This window comes from Ochotona curzoniae, unplaced genomic scaffold (genome assembly GCF_017591425.1).
Source record: "Ochotona curzoniae isolate NIBS_2020 unplaced genomic scaffold, NIBS_Ocur_1.0 contig_883, whole genome shotgun sequence".
NCBI classification, from domain to species: Eukaryota; Metazoa; Chordata; class Mammalia; order Lagomorpha; family Ochotonidae; genus Ochotona; species Ochotona curzoniae.
Window position 1 is genome coordinate 3,425,079 of NW_024466599.1, and position 17,433 is coordinate 3,442,511.

The following is a 17,433-nucleotide window of genomic DNA, read 5'->3' on the forward strand; positions in this document are numbered from 1 at the left end:
ATGCAGATTGTCAAGGCATCCTGGCCCAACAGGTTGAGCCACAGCCTGGACCAACACATGGAGAGCCCAGTTCTAGCTCCAACAGCTGCTCCTCTGCTCAGCTCCCTGATGCAGCATGCGGAAAGCAGTGGATGACAGCTCCAGGTACTCGGCTCCTGTCACAATCCTGGGAGAGCTGGATGGAATTCCTGGCCGGCTTCCCAGTAACAGATCCTGGGCAAATTTAGAAAATTGGGGAGGGGAGTGAACCCATAAAGATTTTCTTTCTCTCTCTATGCCTTTCAAATAAATAAAACAAATCTTTAATTGTCAAAACATTTCATTATTCTGTAACACTATTGATAGCTTGCTGGAATATTGGTCAAAATAAATTAGCATTTGTATTCTGAATTAAATCTGGTCAGAGAAAGTATTTCACAATTTTTAGAAGAGAGATTAAAAATCATAATTTCTGGGGGAAAAAAATCTGGGGTATATTTTATGACCAAAAAAAAAATCTTCCTAATGGAATCTTGCTGTGAATTGTTACTACTGGAAGGAAGCACGGCAAGCTAAGGGAAGGAATTCTCCATTCTCACAAAATTCCAGAAAATAGATTCCAACAAAAATAGCAGAAAAACAAACAAACAGACTCTCCAACTACTGGAGTGATATTAGCTTTATTATTTTAAGCCATCAAGATTTGAAGACATTTCTGTCGTTGATTTCATGCCAAAAATGATGTCAAAATCCTGGTGCCCTGCCATCTCGGGGCCACCTCGTGGCAACGCGGATCCTCAAGGTCAGGACAAGCAGAAGCTGTTGTTCTCAAGCCACGCAGCCCCGGGACAAGAAAAGCATGTGACGGAGGCCATGCTGCAGCCAGAAGCCGAGGTGCCGTGAGCAAGCACACGCCCCCTCCAGTTCTTGCATTAAACACCCCACCTGTGGCTAATTATAACTTCAGCGCTGGCATGCAGACACAAGCTATTTATTTAGGAACTGTGCTTTTGAAAATGCTAACAAAATACAGTATTTGTGCTCCTTGATGTCTCTCCGAAGAAAAGGGAAGAAAAAGCAGAAAGGGAGGAAGGAAGGAAGGGAGGAGGGAGGGAGTCAGGGAAAGAAGGTAGGGGAGAGGAAAGGAGGGAGAAAAAAAGCTTTATTTTATTGCTGAGGAAACTCAGCTTGTCCCTCTGCATCCCTGCACCTGTGCAGGTGCTTGTACGCGTGTGTTTGAGGAAAATGGCATTTCTTGTGATGCTTTCTGTGCCACCAAAATATGGTCGATTAGAACGTCAAAACCCTCGTTTACTTCGACAACACTTTCTGTGCCTCTATTTTTTTTTTCTTCCATTCACCCACAGTTTTTCTTTGCGGTTCTCAAACCATGGTTCCATGGAGGGAAACTGAAGGCAGAAGCAGGAGCAGCATTGAATACCAGGTGTGGGACCAGAGTTGGACAAAGCAGGCTAACTCACCACCTGTAACAGCTGCATCTCCTACGGTGCTGCGTCAAGTCCTGGCCGCTCACTTCATACCGAGCTCCATGCTCCTGAGTCTGGGAGAGAAGCCCAAGATGGTTCACCACCTAGGGCCCCTGCACCCATGCGGGAGACCTGGACGAAGCTCCTGGCTCCTGGTTTCAGCCTGGTGCAGCTCTGTTGTGGCTCTTTTCTGGACAGAAGCAGCAGATGGAAGATTCACGCTCTCTCTCTCTCTAACTCTGCCTTTCAAACAGATAAATAGCTCTGAAAAAACAAAAGGATACCAGCTCTTCCCCTATCACAAAATATCTGTAATAAGTTTTCTAATTGAGATTATGAGAATAGGATAAATACAGGAAAAACAGGCGAAACTCTGGATTTTCTTCAAATAATTAAGAAAAAGCAACATACCCTTAGCCAGATTGAAAATGGAAAGAGAAAAAAAGCAAATAAATAAAATCAGAAGTGAAAGAGGAGACAACAGCAGCATCAAAAAGTTTAAAGGATCATAAGTGACTATTGTATGCCAGCAACTTCAATGATTTACACAAAATGAATAAATTGCTAGAAACACACCATCTACCAGAACCAAACTGAGAGAAGGCCTCAGGGCTGGCATTCGGTGGTTCAGGCACCCACGGGACGCCTGCATTTCATATCTCAGTGAATGAGTTCAAGTCCCGCCTCCGTCTCCAACTCAGCTCCTTGCGAAGTGCACCCCGGGGGCAGCAGGAGATGACGTGAGCCATGAAGCCCTGCCACCCCCTGGGAGACCTGGACTGAGAACCTGGCTCCTGGCCCCAGCACAGCCCGTTCCTGGCTGTTGAAGGCATTCAGAGAATGAACCAGGAGATAAAAAATATTTATCCCTGATCTGTCTTTCAAATGAATGCAAATAAATAAAATTATAACTGGAAATAGAAAGCCTCAGCAGATCAATTACAAGGTTTTAACTTCATAGTAATGAAAGTCCCAGGACCCAACAATTTCACTCGTGATATCTATCAAACTCTGAAATATTTCGTACCAATCCTCCTTAGGCTATTCAAAGTGCAGAAGGAATACTTCACAACTCGTTTTAGGAGGAGACCGTCACCTTGATTCCACGTCACATGCAGGCACAAATTAAAAAAACTACTGACACACCCAAGTATGATACATCACAGTAAGAATGAAATCAACATTCACAAAACAAATATTTGAGAAAATTCACCCTCCATTTCTGACAAAGACTCATCAAAACACATTAGTGCAAAAGAAAATTCCCTCTGCAAAAATAAAGGTTATTTATGAAAAACACATTGCTAACAAAATCCACGGGAAATGACTAAAAGCTTTTTCTTTAAAATCTGGATCGTAGTGGAATTAACAACATGCTAAAAAGAGATACATACAAGTCGGAAAGAAAGAAGCAAAATTACCTATTTGCAAAATTGTCTGCTAGCAGAGGACATGATCCTTGTTGCCAGCCGCATCTGTATGTACTGGCCACATGCCGTAACCAAATTGGCGCCGGCCGGAAAAGCCACACCTTGGTTTCTGGTGGAGAGTTACGTAGCTTTCGCGGTACTGCGCAGGCGCCTAGCGCATGCACAGTGAGCTGAGGCATGGCCGGCGCATTAACACTGGGACTGACGAATCCAGTCGCCCAGGACCCTGCGTAATCATGACGCCGACCTATCATCGGCGGAGGCGGGGCCAGTCAGCACATAAGAGCAGAAAGCCTGCCGGGGTCGGAGCCTTTCCTTCCTCATCTTGGTGCGCGCAATAAAGATTACCGCAGAAGACTTCACTCGCGTCTGCCTCTTATCGCCGGAAGATAAGAAACGTGGGCACGACAGATCCTGTCTTAAAAAACAAACAAACTACACTGGAAAAGCTCTGCAAATATCTACCAAGACCAACTAATAAATTCAGCAAGTTTACAGTGTGAAATATCAGCATATCATGAACAGCAGCATTTCTGTATTCCAACAGCATACTGAAAATAATCCCATTCAATAATATCAAAAAGAATAAAACAGGACCCAGCGTGGTGGCCTAACGGCTAAAGCCCCTGCCTTTAACGTGCCAGGATCCCATATGGGTGCTGATTCTTATCCCGGAGGCCCCACTTCCCATCCAGCTCCCTGCTTGTGGCCTGGGAAGGCAGTCAAGGACAGCCCGAAACCTTGGGACCCTGCACCCTCGTGGGAGATCCAGAAGAAGCTCCTGGCTACTGACTTCGGATCAGCTCAGCTCCGGCTGATGCGGTCACTTGGGGAGTGAATCATTGGATGGAAGTTCTTCCTCTCTATGTATATTTGACTTTGCAATAAAAATAGATAAATCTTTTTAAAAAGAATAAATCAATTAGGAATAACTTTAAGAAAGAAAGTAAAATAGCTATGCAATAAAAATTGTAATATGTAAATAAAAACTGTATCAAGATGACGCTGTCATAAAACAAGCCATGAAGTATTCCTGCTGCACTCGAACAGCTTAAGAAGAATTGAAAACACAAATAAGAGGAAAATCAGTGCTTTGTGAATTGAAAAAAAATTAACACTGTTAAAATGTCTATTTCATGCAAAGCGACATATAGCTTGAACATGACGGTGTTTAAAGAAACAGAAAAGAAAATCAAAATTTTGTAGAGAAACATGAAGTCCTCAAATAGTCAAAGAATTGATCTTGACAAAGGAGACATCATACTTCCTGATTTTAGGTTCTGTTACAAATCTGCATTAATATTCCTAGACAGATGGATACATACATACATACATACATACATACATACATAGAATCATTTTGATACAGTTCCATAGGCCCTGGGATTTCCCTTATCCCCTCCCCATATCCTTCCCCTCTCACTGAGTTCCCCTATATCATTACCTTAGTATATTTCTTCATACACAGTCATGTCCATTATTACAGGCATGGACAATGGCAGAAAGTCCAGCAACCTATTGACAAGATATAGTAAACAGTTTCATTGGGAGTCCATCTTTGTCTGCAAGTACAGATGCACACTGCACTGTATCCTCACATCTGGATATGATGGTCTCCATTACAGTTACCATACAGCCCCTTAAATGAAAAGCCAAAAGCAGTATCAACAATAGGAAGAAAAAAGAAATTAACAGCACCATGAAGTTAAGTAACATGCTACTGAATGACTGATGCTTCACTGAAAAAAAAGAAAATCAGGAACCTTCTTGAAGAAAATGATGTTACAGTATGAGCTATGAATCATTGAAGAATTAATGAGAAGAGAGTGTTTTGAAGAGGTGAAACTAACAAAAACTCAAAATCCATGAGATGTAGTTTCCACTGATCTTTCTTAGTGAAATGTGCCTCGTGTAGTCAACAAATAGATGGGTTTTGGCTTTTGATTCAGTCTACTAATCCATGATGTTTGATTGGTGAGTTTAAGCCATTTTTATTCAGAGTTTAATATGTATGCATGGTAATTTGTTCCTGTCATTTTAGCAATGGGTTGTTCATTGATTTAGTCTTCTGTTGTCATTTCACTGGGATGATCTTCATATTTGCCTTAGGTTTTGCTGGGTGCTATTCCTCTTCTCTGTCAAGAGAACATCTTTAAGCATCATTAGTAGAGCAAGTTTGGAAGAGGCATATTCTTTTAATTTTTCTTTACTGTGGAAGAATTTTCTTTCATTTTCAAAGACAAAGAAATGTTTTGCTGGGTATGTTATCCTGGGCACACATTTTTTTTTTTCTTTTAGAATCTGGAATGTGTCACTCCATTCTCTTCTGGCCTGTAGAGTTTCCTGTAGAGGTCTACTCTGAGTGTGATTGTCATTCCTCTATATGTCAATTTTTTTTTTCATGTGCACATTTAGGATCTTTTCCTTTGGATCGATTGAAGAGAGCTTGATTATCATGTGTTGTGGTAAAGGTCGCTTTTCATCAACCATGTTGAGAGTTCTGTGCCCTTCCTGTATGTTGCTTCCCAATTCTTTCTCCAGTTGAGGGAAATTTTCCCTTGTTATTTCATTAAATGTATTTTTAATCCCAGCTTCTCTTTCTGCACCTTCTGGGACTCCTGTAACTCTTATATATGGTCTTTAATAGTGTCTTTCAATTCTTGAATACTTTTTTTTTTTAATTTGACTCAGCTCTGTTTCCAGCTTTTTGTTTCTTTCCCCCTGGTGACAGGAAATGTCTTTTAATTTTCAGATTCTTTCTTCTGCTTGCTTCATTCTATTTTGGAGACTCTCTACTGTATTTGCTCCACTGTATTCTTCATTTCTGATATATCAGCTTTTATTTGATTTATTTCCAGTGTGACATATTCCTTAAATTTTTAGAATATCTGCTTTATTTGCTTCTCACTGTTGATAAGAAGCTTTATAACAAGTGCTTTGGATTCTGGATCCCCCATTTTCTTGTTGTCTTTCTCAGAGAACTCTGAGGTTGGCAAAGACTTTTGCCGCTCTGCAGGGGAGTCTACAGTAATAATCATTGTGCCTTCATCTCTTTTTTTTTGGTCTTGGTCATTGTACTTCGGGTTATCAGATTCCTCTCCTTTTGGCAGGTCTCTAAGCTGTGTAATCCACAGGTCTACAGTTAGATTTTACTTATTGCAGGTGGTACACAGCTCTTCGTTTGTAGTCCTTTGTGCCACTCCCTACAGTGAGTTCCAGGTCTGGGTTCTTATGTTAGATTTCCACCATGGTCTCCGTAGTCCCAGCTCCTGGCTCACCACTCTCCACCTCCTGTGATACCATGCTGAGGCTGCACCATTGTCTGTACAAGTCCTTTTCAACTTTCAGTTATTTTAAACCACGAATGTCTTACAATTTTTTTTCTTTCAAGCATGCAACATGACAGTAAAACAAAATAAAGCAGATAGTGGACTCAGCCAAAATGTTATGTTTTTGGTTGTTTTTTTCTTCCTTCTGTGTTGCATTCTTAAGCTGATCAGTTCATCTCTGCCAAGCTCTGTTTGACTCATTCTTGGGCTATGATCTCAGACAGATTCTCCTAGAATCTTTTATCTGGAATGTCCTGATTTCCCTTGCTTTAATAAAGAACTCTTTTAATATGAAATTTGGGTTTAGTAGTTCTTATATTTTTCCATTTGAGAAACAGTGTGGGATTTTCTTCCTCTGGCCTCCATCGTTTTGGGAAAGAAATTTTATCACTTGAGAATGACTTCTCGCTGAAGAAAACTTTCATTTGCCTCTTGCTTCATTCCAAGATTCACTTTGCCTTTGGTTTCATAAATTTGGCCACTAAATATTTTGGTTTGAATTTTTCTCAGAATCTCATTCAGCTTCCTGCCTCTATAGGTTCATGTCTTTTGCCAAAGACATGTGTTTTCCTCTTGTTATTTTTTTCCAGGCAACATTTCCTCCCTTCTCTCCTTTCCTTCTGCTTCCTTGACTCCAAAGACCTGAATGTTGGAACTTGGGCTGGTTCCATGTCTTTGCTCAATCTAGTGCTGTTGTGGCAGCGGTTGACCAAGTTGGGTAAATTCTCTTGTTTTATCTTTGTTGTTCACTTCCTCTCTGTGGCCATTCTGGTTTTGCTTCCATGTATGAAGGCTTGTTTAGCTTGTTTTAAACTTGCATTTTGCATTTTCAAGTTTCCCTTTAGTTCTACTTTATAATTGCTGTTTTCTGGCAAAAACTAATTTTTCACCTGTTTTGAACATGCTCATAATTGCTCAAAGGACTATTTGTATTGCATCGGTCTTAAACTATTTGCCAGATAAGCTTCATTTCAGTGTTATTATGCCCTTGACATCTGTTCCTTGTCTTATTGCATAAAATTAGATGCTTTTCAGGCTATTATGTATTGAGTGATCTTTTAAAATCTTTTGTCTATTTGAAAGGCAGATTTGACACAGAGGAGAGATGGAGAAGGTTTTCATCTGCTGATTCACCCCCAAATGGTCACAATGGTCACAGTTATGCTGACCCAAAGCTGGAAGCCAGGAATTTCCTCCAGGTGTCCCAAGTGGACGCAGATTCCCAAGGGCTTGGACCATCCTCCTCTGCTTTCCAGGCTGTAAACAGAAAGCTGGATCAGAAGCAGAGCAGCTGTATATGAACTGGTACCTGTACGGGATGCCTGTGCTGCAAGGTGAAGATTTCACCATTGAGTCATCACGCTGGACTCCTAAAAGATTTTTGTTTTCCACTTATTCTGAGATTATTCTGGCACAGACATTATTGTTCTACAGGGGTAGAAACCAAGACTGTGTTCTGTCTTCATCTGTCCAAGAAGTGGCTGAGTGTTCATGACTGCTAAATTTAGTCAGGAATCCTGTTGTTCACCCGATTTTTGCTGCTGCAGCTGTCGCTGAGAAGGGTAGGATTTGCCTGTGACTGCTTCACATGCAGCCTCTGGTAGTGTGGTTGGTAGAGATCGTATCTCCTTAGAGATCTGGTCTCTCTACACTTGATCTTAGCCAAAAGGCCAAGAAGCGATGAGATCTGGTCTCTCTTAAGCTTCCTGTCTTTCCATCTCCCGCTGCCCACCCCACCCCCCAAAAAAAGGGAGTTGGACCTGGACTGCACAATGAGGGAGAACTGAGTTACTGGCTGAGTAAAACTTTAAGCTTCTTATTTGCTCTGACATCACTATGGGGATTTGTTATTTTCAAACTTTGGAGAACAAAGGAACCAGATTTCAGACATATATCCACATGTCTAGACTCTTGAAATGAGTCCTTTGGTGGTGTCATAATGTGACAAAGAAGCTGGGAAGGTAAGAACCGTGAGCAGGGGCCATGAAGCGCACGGAGTTGCCTCCCTATATCCCAGCAGATTATCCCAAGGCTGAACTGTCTCAACACAGCAGTGCCCAGCCTTTCTGAAGACAGAGACCCAGGAACTCAACTGTGCCCCACTAGTCCTGACATTTGGAAAATTCTACACCTGCCTCCCACTGCCACACCAACATTCCAGCCTTCCACCCAGGAGCCTCAGGACAGAGAGGGTACATCTTCCAGATCATGGCAGACTCTGGAGATTAGGGCAATCTTTGCCTCCCTCTGTGCTATGCTGGAACCAGTGAAGACACAGCTACGTGATTCCCAGAGCTGCATACAGACCAACCGCTGTCCCCGTCTATCTCATCAGAACCCTCTCTCCGCATTCTTCAGCTAAAGAGGTCAGTTTCATCTTGCTCGTCCATGTTTCACAGCTGTCAGGTGTTCAAGTCCTACTGTGAGACAAAACAAAGCTTAACAAGTACACCAGGGCAGTGGGAGCAGTGACGTTGCTGGGGTTCTGGAGCCCCTCACTGGGTCTGCGTTTCCATCTCATCATGTTTCTTTAGGTACAATGCCCAGAGACTTTAGCAACCCTAGGCAGAAGGAAGAGGAAAATATTTATCCATTGCATTTTCACAAAGGCAGAGTACTTTTAAAAATATTTTCATTCGGGCCTGGCGCGGTGGCGCAAGTGGTTAAAGTCCTCGCCTTGCATGCTCAGGATCCCATATGGGTGCTAGTTCTATCCCGGCAGCCCCACTTCCCTTCTAGCTCCCTGCCTGTGGCCCGGGAAAGCAGTCAAGGATGGCCCAAAGCTTTGGGACCCTGCACCCGCGTGGGAGACCTGGAAGAGGCTCCTGGCTTTGGATTGGCATAGCATCGGCCGTTGCACTCACTTGTGGAGTGAATGATCGGACAGAAGATCTTCCTCTCTGTCTCTCCTCTCTGTATATCTGCCTTTCCAATAAAAAAATAATAAAAAATAAATCTTAAAAAAATATTTTCATTCAAAATCTACTGGAAATAATGTATCAAAATTATATAACTGTATGGTAGCAGGGAGCTTCATGAGAAGTGGAGCAGCTGGGACTCCAGGACTCCATATGGAATATGATCGCATGACTAGCTGTCCCAAAACACTGATCCCTGCACCTGTTTTCCGAGATCCACCTCCAATAACACTGGAGCAGTTGACTGGGTACCTGGAGAACCAGGACATCACTCCCAGCAGTTTTATCTGCTGAGCTGTCTGTAGACCTTACCATGTGGTTGTTTATACTGTTGTTTATTTTGTATTATACAGCAATTTTCTGTTTTGCAGAATATTTCATCTACAAAGTTCTAAGCTCCAAGAACAGTATCAGTGGGGTTAGTAAAGGGAATTTCAGTTGATTACTGAGTGCTCATTGCATGTCACGTGGTCTGAAACTTACTTAATCGTGTTTCAATCAGCTTTTTTAAATATTAAAATTTTTGTTTAAATATTAGATTTAATGATATTACAAACCTAGAAGAGCATTAATATTATTGTTTCCATTTGGTAATTGAGAAAATTGTGGTCTGTGTAAGACAGGTAGCAAACCTAAGATCACACAGCAAAAGTTAACGTTCTCAGATTTTTCGTTAGATTCTGGACCAGGCTTGCCTGGCTCTCAGCTCTACATTCTCAAGCCCTCTAAAAAAGCTACTGAATACCAGACGCCCACGCTCCATGATTTTTTGGGACACGGAGCAAGGTAATGCCTGTTTGTCCCCAGGGCTCTGCAATGTAGTGTGCTCTCAACAGGAGGCAGGGGTCTAATGACGCATGAAGTCTGGTCCCCACAGCCCAGGTTCAGCTGTGCCCTGTGAGCCTCGTTTCCTGATTTCTGAGCTCTGGGATACATGAGAAAGTCTGCCTCCAGAGCCAGCGTTCCGTGGAGTAGTCGGCACTGGACAAGCCACACTCCCTTCTCTCTGTCCTCACTGCCCACACACAGGGGACACTGTCTCAGGACAGCAACTCTTAGCATGATCTGGTCAAAATGAAGACACTTCTGGGGTCCTTTTCTGAACCCAACTCCTTTTGAGTAGAAATAAAAAAGCCTCCATACCCTAAATCATAAAAGAATCTCCAGGGATCGGGGACACGTAATGCTCTAATACAGGCGTCCTTTTTGCAAGAGCTTGCAGCTTGTGTGTGCTCAGAGCAGCAGGAGGGAGAATACATGAATATAAAGAGGCAATGCTGCAGCCTTCAGAAAATGCAGCTTAGGAGTTAATGAGCTGCTATCTGCCTGCCAAGGGCCCAGGCTGTTAATTACCCACAAAGCCCACCCTGCCCCAACGTCCTCATGAAATCTGTTACGGTTTTTTGTTTTTTTTTTTTTTATTGTTGCTTACATTGTATTATGTAGTACAGTTTTATAGGCGCTGGGGATTCCCCCCACCCCTCCCATACCCCTCCCCCCATGGTGGATTCCTCCACCTTGTTGCATAATCATAGTTCAAGTTCAGTTGAGATTCATTGCTTGCAAACACATGCCTAGCATAAAGTTCAGCGTCTTATTGTCCAGATAAGTTCAGTGGCCTCTTGGGGAGACCTTCTATGGTCTGAAGATAGGTCTAACAGAGTAAAGATCCGGTCAGTTAAAAGCCCCAACAAGGCCTCAGTATCAATATACAACATTATGGAATTAATTGACATAGTATTGGGTAAACAATATGTTAAAAATAATGCAAGTTCCATTCTTCGAAACATCTGGGTTGAGACAGTATCAATGACAGGTTCAAAAAATAACAAACAACCATACAAAAATTACAGGTTAAATCAAGGCAAACATGTGGTATCTAATCTTTTGGGATTCGCTCATTTCCCTTAGCATTATAGTTTCCAGTTGTACCCATTTAGCCACAAAGAACTGCATTTTGTTTTTTTTAATAGCTGAGTAGTATTCCATGGAGTAGATGAACCAAAGCTTTCTTATCCAATCTTCTGCTGATGGGCATTTCGGTTGCTTCCATGTTTTTGCAATTACTGATTGTGCTGCAATGAACATAGGGATGCATGTTGGTTTGTCGTAAAACAGGTGTTTTGGATATATTCCTAGGAGTGCTATTGCTGGGTCATATGGTATGCAGATTTTGAGTTGTTTGAGTGTTCTCCAAACTGATTTCCATAGAGGCTGTACCAATTTGCAGCTCCACCAGCAGTGGAGTAGGGTTCCCTTTTCTCCGCATCCTCGCCAGCAAGCGTCGTTGGTGTTCTTGTTTATGTGGGCCAATCTTGCTGGTGTTAGGTGGTACCTCATCGATGTTTTAATTTGGATTTCCCTTATTGCTAGGGAGCTGGAACATTTTTTCATATGTTTGTTTGCCATTTGGACTTGTTCCTTTGTGAAATGTTTGCCCATTTCCCGTGCCCATTTCTTGAGTGGCTTGTTCGTTTTGGTTTTTTGGTTGTTTTGAAGTTCTTTGTATATCCTGGAAATTAGCCCCCTATTGCCTATATCGTGTGCAAAGATCTTCTCCCACTCTGTGGGTTGCTTTTTTACTTTGTTGATTGTTTCCCTTGCTATACAGAAGCTTCTTAGTTTGATGAGGTCCCATTTGTTTATTCTGTTCTCAACTGCTATTGCTTTTGGTGTCCTTCTTAGAAAGTCGGAACCTACTCCTAGGTCTTGCAGGGTATTTCCTACATTTTCTTGCAAGAGTTTGAAGGTTTCTGGATGTAGGTTTAGGTCTTTTATCCATGTAGATTGGATCTTGGTGTATGGTGATAGATGTGGGTCTATCTTTTTGTTTATGCTATTAAACGAACAATGGGTCAGAGAAGAAATTAAAAAAAAAAAATTTATGGAAACCAATGAAAACTCTGATACAACATTCCAAAACTTGTGGGACACTGCCGAAGCAGTGCTACGAGGTAGATTCATCGCAATCGGAGCACATGTCAAGGCCCAAGAAAGACGCCAAATACAGGAACTAACCTCACACCTCCAGGATCTGGAAAAACAGCAGCAGAAGAGTCCCACGCACAATAGGAAACAAGAAATCATCAAAACAAGGGAGGAGATAAACCAAATAGAAATCAAAAAAACTATACATAAAATCAACAAATCAAAAAGTTGGTTTTTTGAGAAAATAAACAAAATAGACACTCCACTGGCCCGATTGACCAAAAAAAAACAAGAGAAAGTGAGAATCAACAGCATTAAAGATGAAAAAGGCAACATAACAACAGACACTGCAATCATTAAGAAAATAATTAGAAATTACTACAAAGAACTGTACTCCCACAAATTTGAGGACCACCAAGAAATAGAAAAGTTCCTGGACTCCCACCACTTACCAAAACTCAGTCCGGAGGCAACTGCAGAATTAAATAAACCCATAACCGAGGTAGAGATTGAAACAGTCATCAAAGATCTCCCAACGAAAAAAAGCCCAGGCCCAGACGGCTTCACTACAGAATTCTACAAAACATTCCGAACAGAATTAATCCCAATCCTCTACAAGCTCTTCAAAACAATAGAGGAGGAAGCAACCCTCCCAAACTCATTCTATGAAGCTAACATCACCTTAATCCCAAAACCGGACAGAGAACCATCAGAGAAGGAAAACTACAGACCTATTTCTCTGATGAACATTGATGCTAAAATTCTCAACAAAATCCTAGCCAATAGAATTCAAAAAATCATCAGACAGATCATTCATCCGGATCAAGTAGGATTCATCCCTGGAATGCAGGGATGGTTCAACATTCGGAAATCCATAAATGTTATAAACCATATCCAAAAACTGCAAAACAAGAACCACATAATAGTTTCAATAGATGCAGAAAAAGCTTTCGACAAAATCCAACACCTCTTCATGCTAAAAACTCTAGCCAAAGTAGGCATAGATGGGAAAATCCACAACATAATCAAAGCAATTTATGAAAAACCCAATGCCAGTATCATACTGAATGAAGAAAAGCTAGAACCCTTCCCACTGCGATCTGGATCAAGACAAGGGTGCCCGCTATCACCACTGCTATTCAACATAGTCCTAGAGGTACTTGCAGAGGCCATAAGACAAGAAAAAGAAATCAAAGGCATACGTATAGGAAACGAAGAAGTCAAGCTTTCACTATATGCAGATGACATAATCCTATACATAGAAAAACCAGGAGACTCAATACAGAAACTGCTAGAACTTATACGAGAGTTTGGCAGAGTGGCGGGGTACAAAATTAACGAACGAAAATCAACAGCCATAGTGTACGCAAATAACACCAAGATGGAAGAAGATCTAACCAACAGGATACCATTCAAAATAGCAGAGAGAAGTATGAAGTATTTGGGAATAAATCTAACCAAAAGCGTAGGAGACCTATTCGAAGAAATCTGTTACGGTTAAAGACAGGTACCCAACCCACCTCCTCCCCGACAACAGCCCTGTCCATGGCTTCCAGTCCAAAAGGTCCCTTGGTTGGGGAGGGAAGCTGCCCTGGTGGGACAGAGGGGCTGGTGAGAGTGCAGAAAAGGAGTCCTTGGGTATTCCTCAGTGACCCCGGCTTACAGGCCTCTGCATGCTTAGAGGGAAATGCAGAGCTCTGCCACTTGCTGGAGTAAATCACCTTATAAATATCATTACGCCAGGGCTTGTTGGTGCCTGCTGGGTGCTGGCTGGTCAGCAGGGTCCCCATTGCTCCAGGAAGTTGTGGATTAGAAATTCTGCAGAATGGACATGCTGGCTGCAGCTCCCAGACCAGAGACACCGTCCCACAGTACAGTGTGTGCCACTCATCGCACTGAAGTGGTCCGATGAAGCAGAGGACAGGTGTAGGTCTCCTGGTGGGTCTGTTCGCCCCGAACGCTCAGCCAGCCCAGACTTCCCCATTCAAGTCAGTCATATTGCAGTCTATCACTCCTACCAGTTTGCTTCAATTTCCTTCTGAACAAAGTGAAGTTTGTCCCACGGCACCATCACTCGTTTTTCTATTTTGATGATGGAGATTTTTGCTTTCTCTTCTTCCTCATCATTCTTTAATTAACTTTCAGATTGGTCAATTTCCTCTGCTTAGCCCTGGATGTTTCACACATCTATAATCTTCGTATCTTTATTTGCTCCTTTTCACTTTTAAAATGGTTTTTATTTTCCTAGCATCTTTAAAATGGACACATAAATAAACTTCTAAAGCATTGTTTCCCAATGGAATCACTCTGATGTTACAACTGAATGTGGTATCTAGATGTTGTATTATGTTAAGAATCGGAGCCAGATTTCAAACCCAGCTACTCTACCTGCCAACACAAAACAATTCAAGAAGTTAATATTAAAATTTTTCAGAAGCAAGAGTTGAATGTTGAAAAAGCAGTGTGGTCAAAAACCGTGAAGCAATGCTTGCAGGCATTTACCTCTAGGGATGTTAGGGTTTTTATTTATTGTTTCATTTGAGAAAGTCAGTGTGCATGTGTGTATGTCTCTCTCTCTCTCTCCCTCTTTCTCTCTCACTCTGTGTGTGTGTGTGTACTTATAAAAGAGAGAGATGTCTTGAGCCATCTCTGCTGCTTCCCAGTGTGCACACTGGCAGGAAGCAGGAGCCAGGGGTTAGAGGTAATGCCTAACCTAGACACTGTGATGTGGGAATGTGGGATGCTGGTGTCTTAGCCACTAGGCCAAATGCTTGCCCTGGACCCACACACACACTTTTTTGTTCTGAAGGATAATAAAAGAAGAAATTATACCTAAAAGAAGAGACTGACACCCACCTGAAGACTTTCACAAAATCAGAGGAGAACTCATTCCCTCATGTTAGGTGAAGACAAGTGTTGCAAGTTGACCAAATCTATCCCCAAAAGGAGTAGGAAGCAGACTCTAAGAAGCCTGGGAGTCTTTATTCAGCAGCCAGTGGCCCAGTGGAAGGGGGAAGCAGCCCCCTTCACCCATGCTCAGGGGTCTTTAAGCAGTGATCATCCAGTCAACTAAGAGAGCACTGGCACGTGATGCAAACTATTCAATCACCAAGCTTACTCTGATGCATAACACAGATTATTCAACCAACCACAGTGGTGAGAAACACAGAGACCTGATCAGTTTAAGCATCGTGCGATTTAAGCTATCTAATCAGTAGGGACTGTACCCTGTCTAGCAGCAAACAAGTGAACCAGGTAAGCAGGTCCTTCCAATTCCTTGTACAGAAACCAACCTGGAGAGATCACATGAGCTGTTAAAGAAAAGAAGAAAAGCAAGGTCTATACGGAGTAAGATATTTCCTGGTAATAGATATTCTCACTCCCATTCTTAGCACTTTCTGAGAACCTAAGGTTATGGACACGTGCCTGAAATGTTTCAGAACATCTAGTCTGTCAGCATTTTTTATTTTCTGGGGCAGTTACACAAGAACATTTTCCCTAAAGCAGCCAGTGGCCAGGTTGCAAACGGTGAAAACAGTGTGAGGAGTTTGGAATGAACGAGCATATTTGTGGTGAGAGCAAGAAGATACAGAAAGCAAAAGGATCGCCAATACGGGGAAGGACTGAAGCTCCGACTGCCCCATGTGAGCCTGTCTTCAGAGGGGAAGTACTCAGACACTGCGTCTCACCCAGGCCAGCTTCCTGCTCTGCAGGATTTGAACTTCAAGGATTTCAACCATTCTGTTTTATTTTGTTTTGTTTTTCAGTTTCTCAAGGTTCTTATCATTATAAGACAGGTTTTAGGGTCCAGACGTGGAGAACACCTGGCCCGTGAGATATATAAAAACTGTGAAATGATTTGGTCCTGCACCGTCAGCTCAAATACAGACAAGTCTCAAAATCAGATAATTCTAAAGCAGACCAATTTTCAAGATGATGCTTTTGTGTGGCCCACAAAAGATATTATAAATATGCAAATGGACCTGGGCAGCACAAAACTTTCCCAGCCATGACATCTCTAGCCAAGCCTCCATTCCCAATTTGAGCCTTACCTCAACAGCCTTGAGTAGGCTTGACTTAGAAGGGGAACAGCTGAGATTCACTGTGTCAAACAAACTCCAGGGAGTTGGAGGGTAACTTGTGTCATCTGAAAGAGCAAAGAGTGAAACAGACAATCACACAAACCGAGATGGAATTCTCCTGAGATGAATGGACAAGATGTGATGAGTTAATGAGGCAGTCATAGCCTAGCAGGATGTAGCATTTTATAATGATGAAGTGGTCATCCTACCTTCACATCAATGTGTAACAACCAAACTTTCACTTTTTTAGGTGATTCTTCCTTAAATTTTCATATGTGCAAAATAAAATAAATTCCCCTGGTGTAAATATCTTTAACCTTTTCTAGATAATCATTAAGTACGAGACAGAATCCTGAACTTTAAGCTCTTGGAGATCAAAATGCATCATGCTGAAAGCAGTAAGATTTTCAATCAGAGAGAACAGTAGTGCCCAGTCCAGGCTCAGTTTTTCAGGGAAAAAAAGAAAAAGACAGGTTTATTAAATGTTCCAAGGTTTTATATCAAGTGAGCATGAAACCAGGCTTGTGTTTGTTCTTTCTTAGTTTAACAATCTTCCTTAAGTTCAAAACTCATTTTTTAGAAATCTACCCAGTAATGCAATGATCACTTTCCCTCATGAATGTATTCTTGCTTCTTCAGTGCAGATATGTTATAATTATAGCAGAAGGCACAATTGACTCCACGTACTTTCCCTCTGAGGCTTTCAGTGTCAAATAAATGAACAAAACTCAAAAGTAAGTGTCAAATTAGAAGGCAATGTGAAGCTATAAATAAGATGACAATCTTCAACAACTGAGGAAAGAATTCTCAAACTCCCTGTCCGTCCTGTATCCACGGCAGTGCGGCTCCCTGCGGGGGAGACTGAGATCCACGGGAAGCACGTAACTTCCGTGAACTTGCGCTGAGTGCGGCGTCAGTGTAGTCCTCCAAGGAGCACGGAGTGTTTGGGCCTTCGCACTGAACTGACCACGTGAGCTCAGGAATCTACTGATTAAGAAGATAGTTCATTAATATAATTTATTTGTTATGAAAAGGCTTCAACTGCTTCTTATTAGTTCAGGTGCCAAGTTAAAATGATACTTTTGACTTTTTTAATATGTTTTTGACACATTGCAGTTGCTAGCAAATATTTTTTTTTGATAAATAATACCAACACACTCAAAGACATTGTGTCATGAGTATTGCAGACTGAAAAGGCATTCCCAGCATTAACACAATATGCTTTAGAGGGTCCCATACTTGCTACTTCTAAGTTATTTAACAACCCAAGAAAGCTTTTT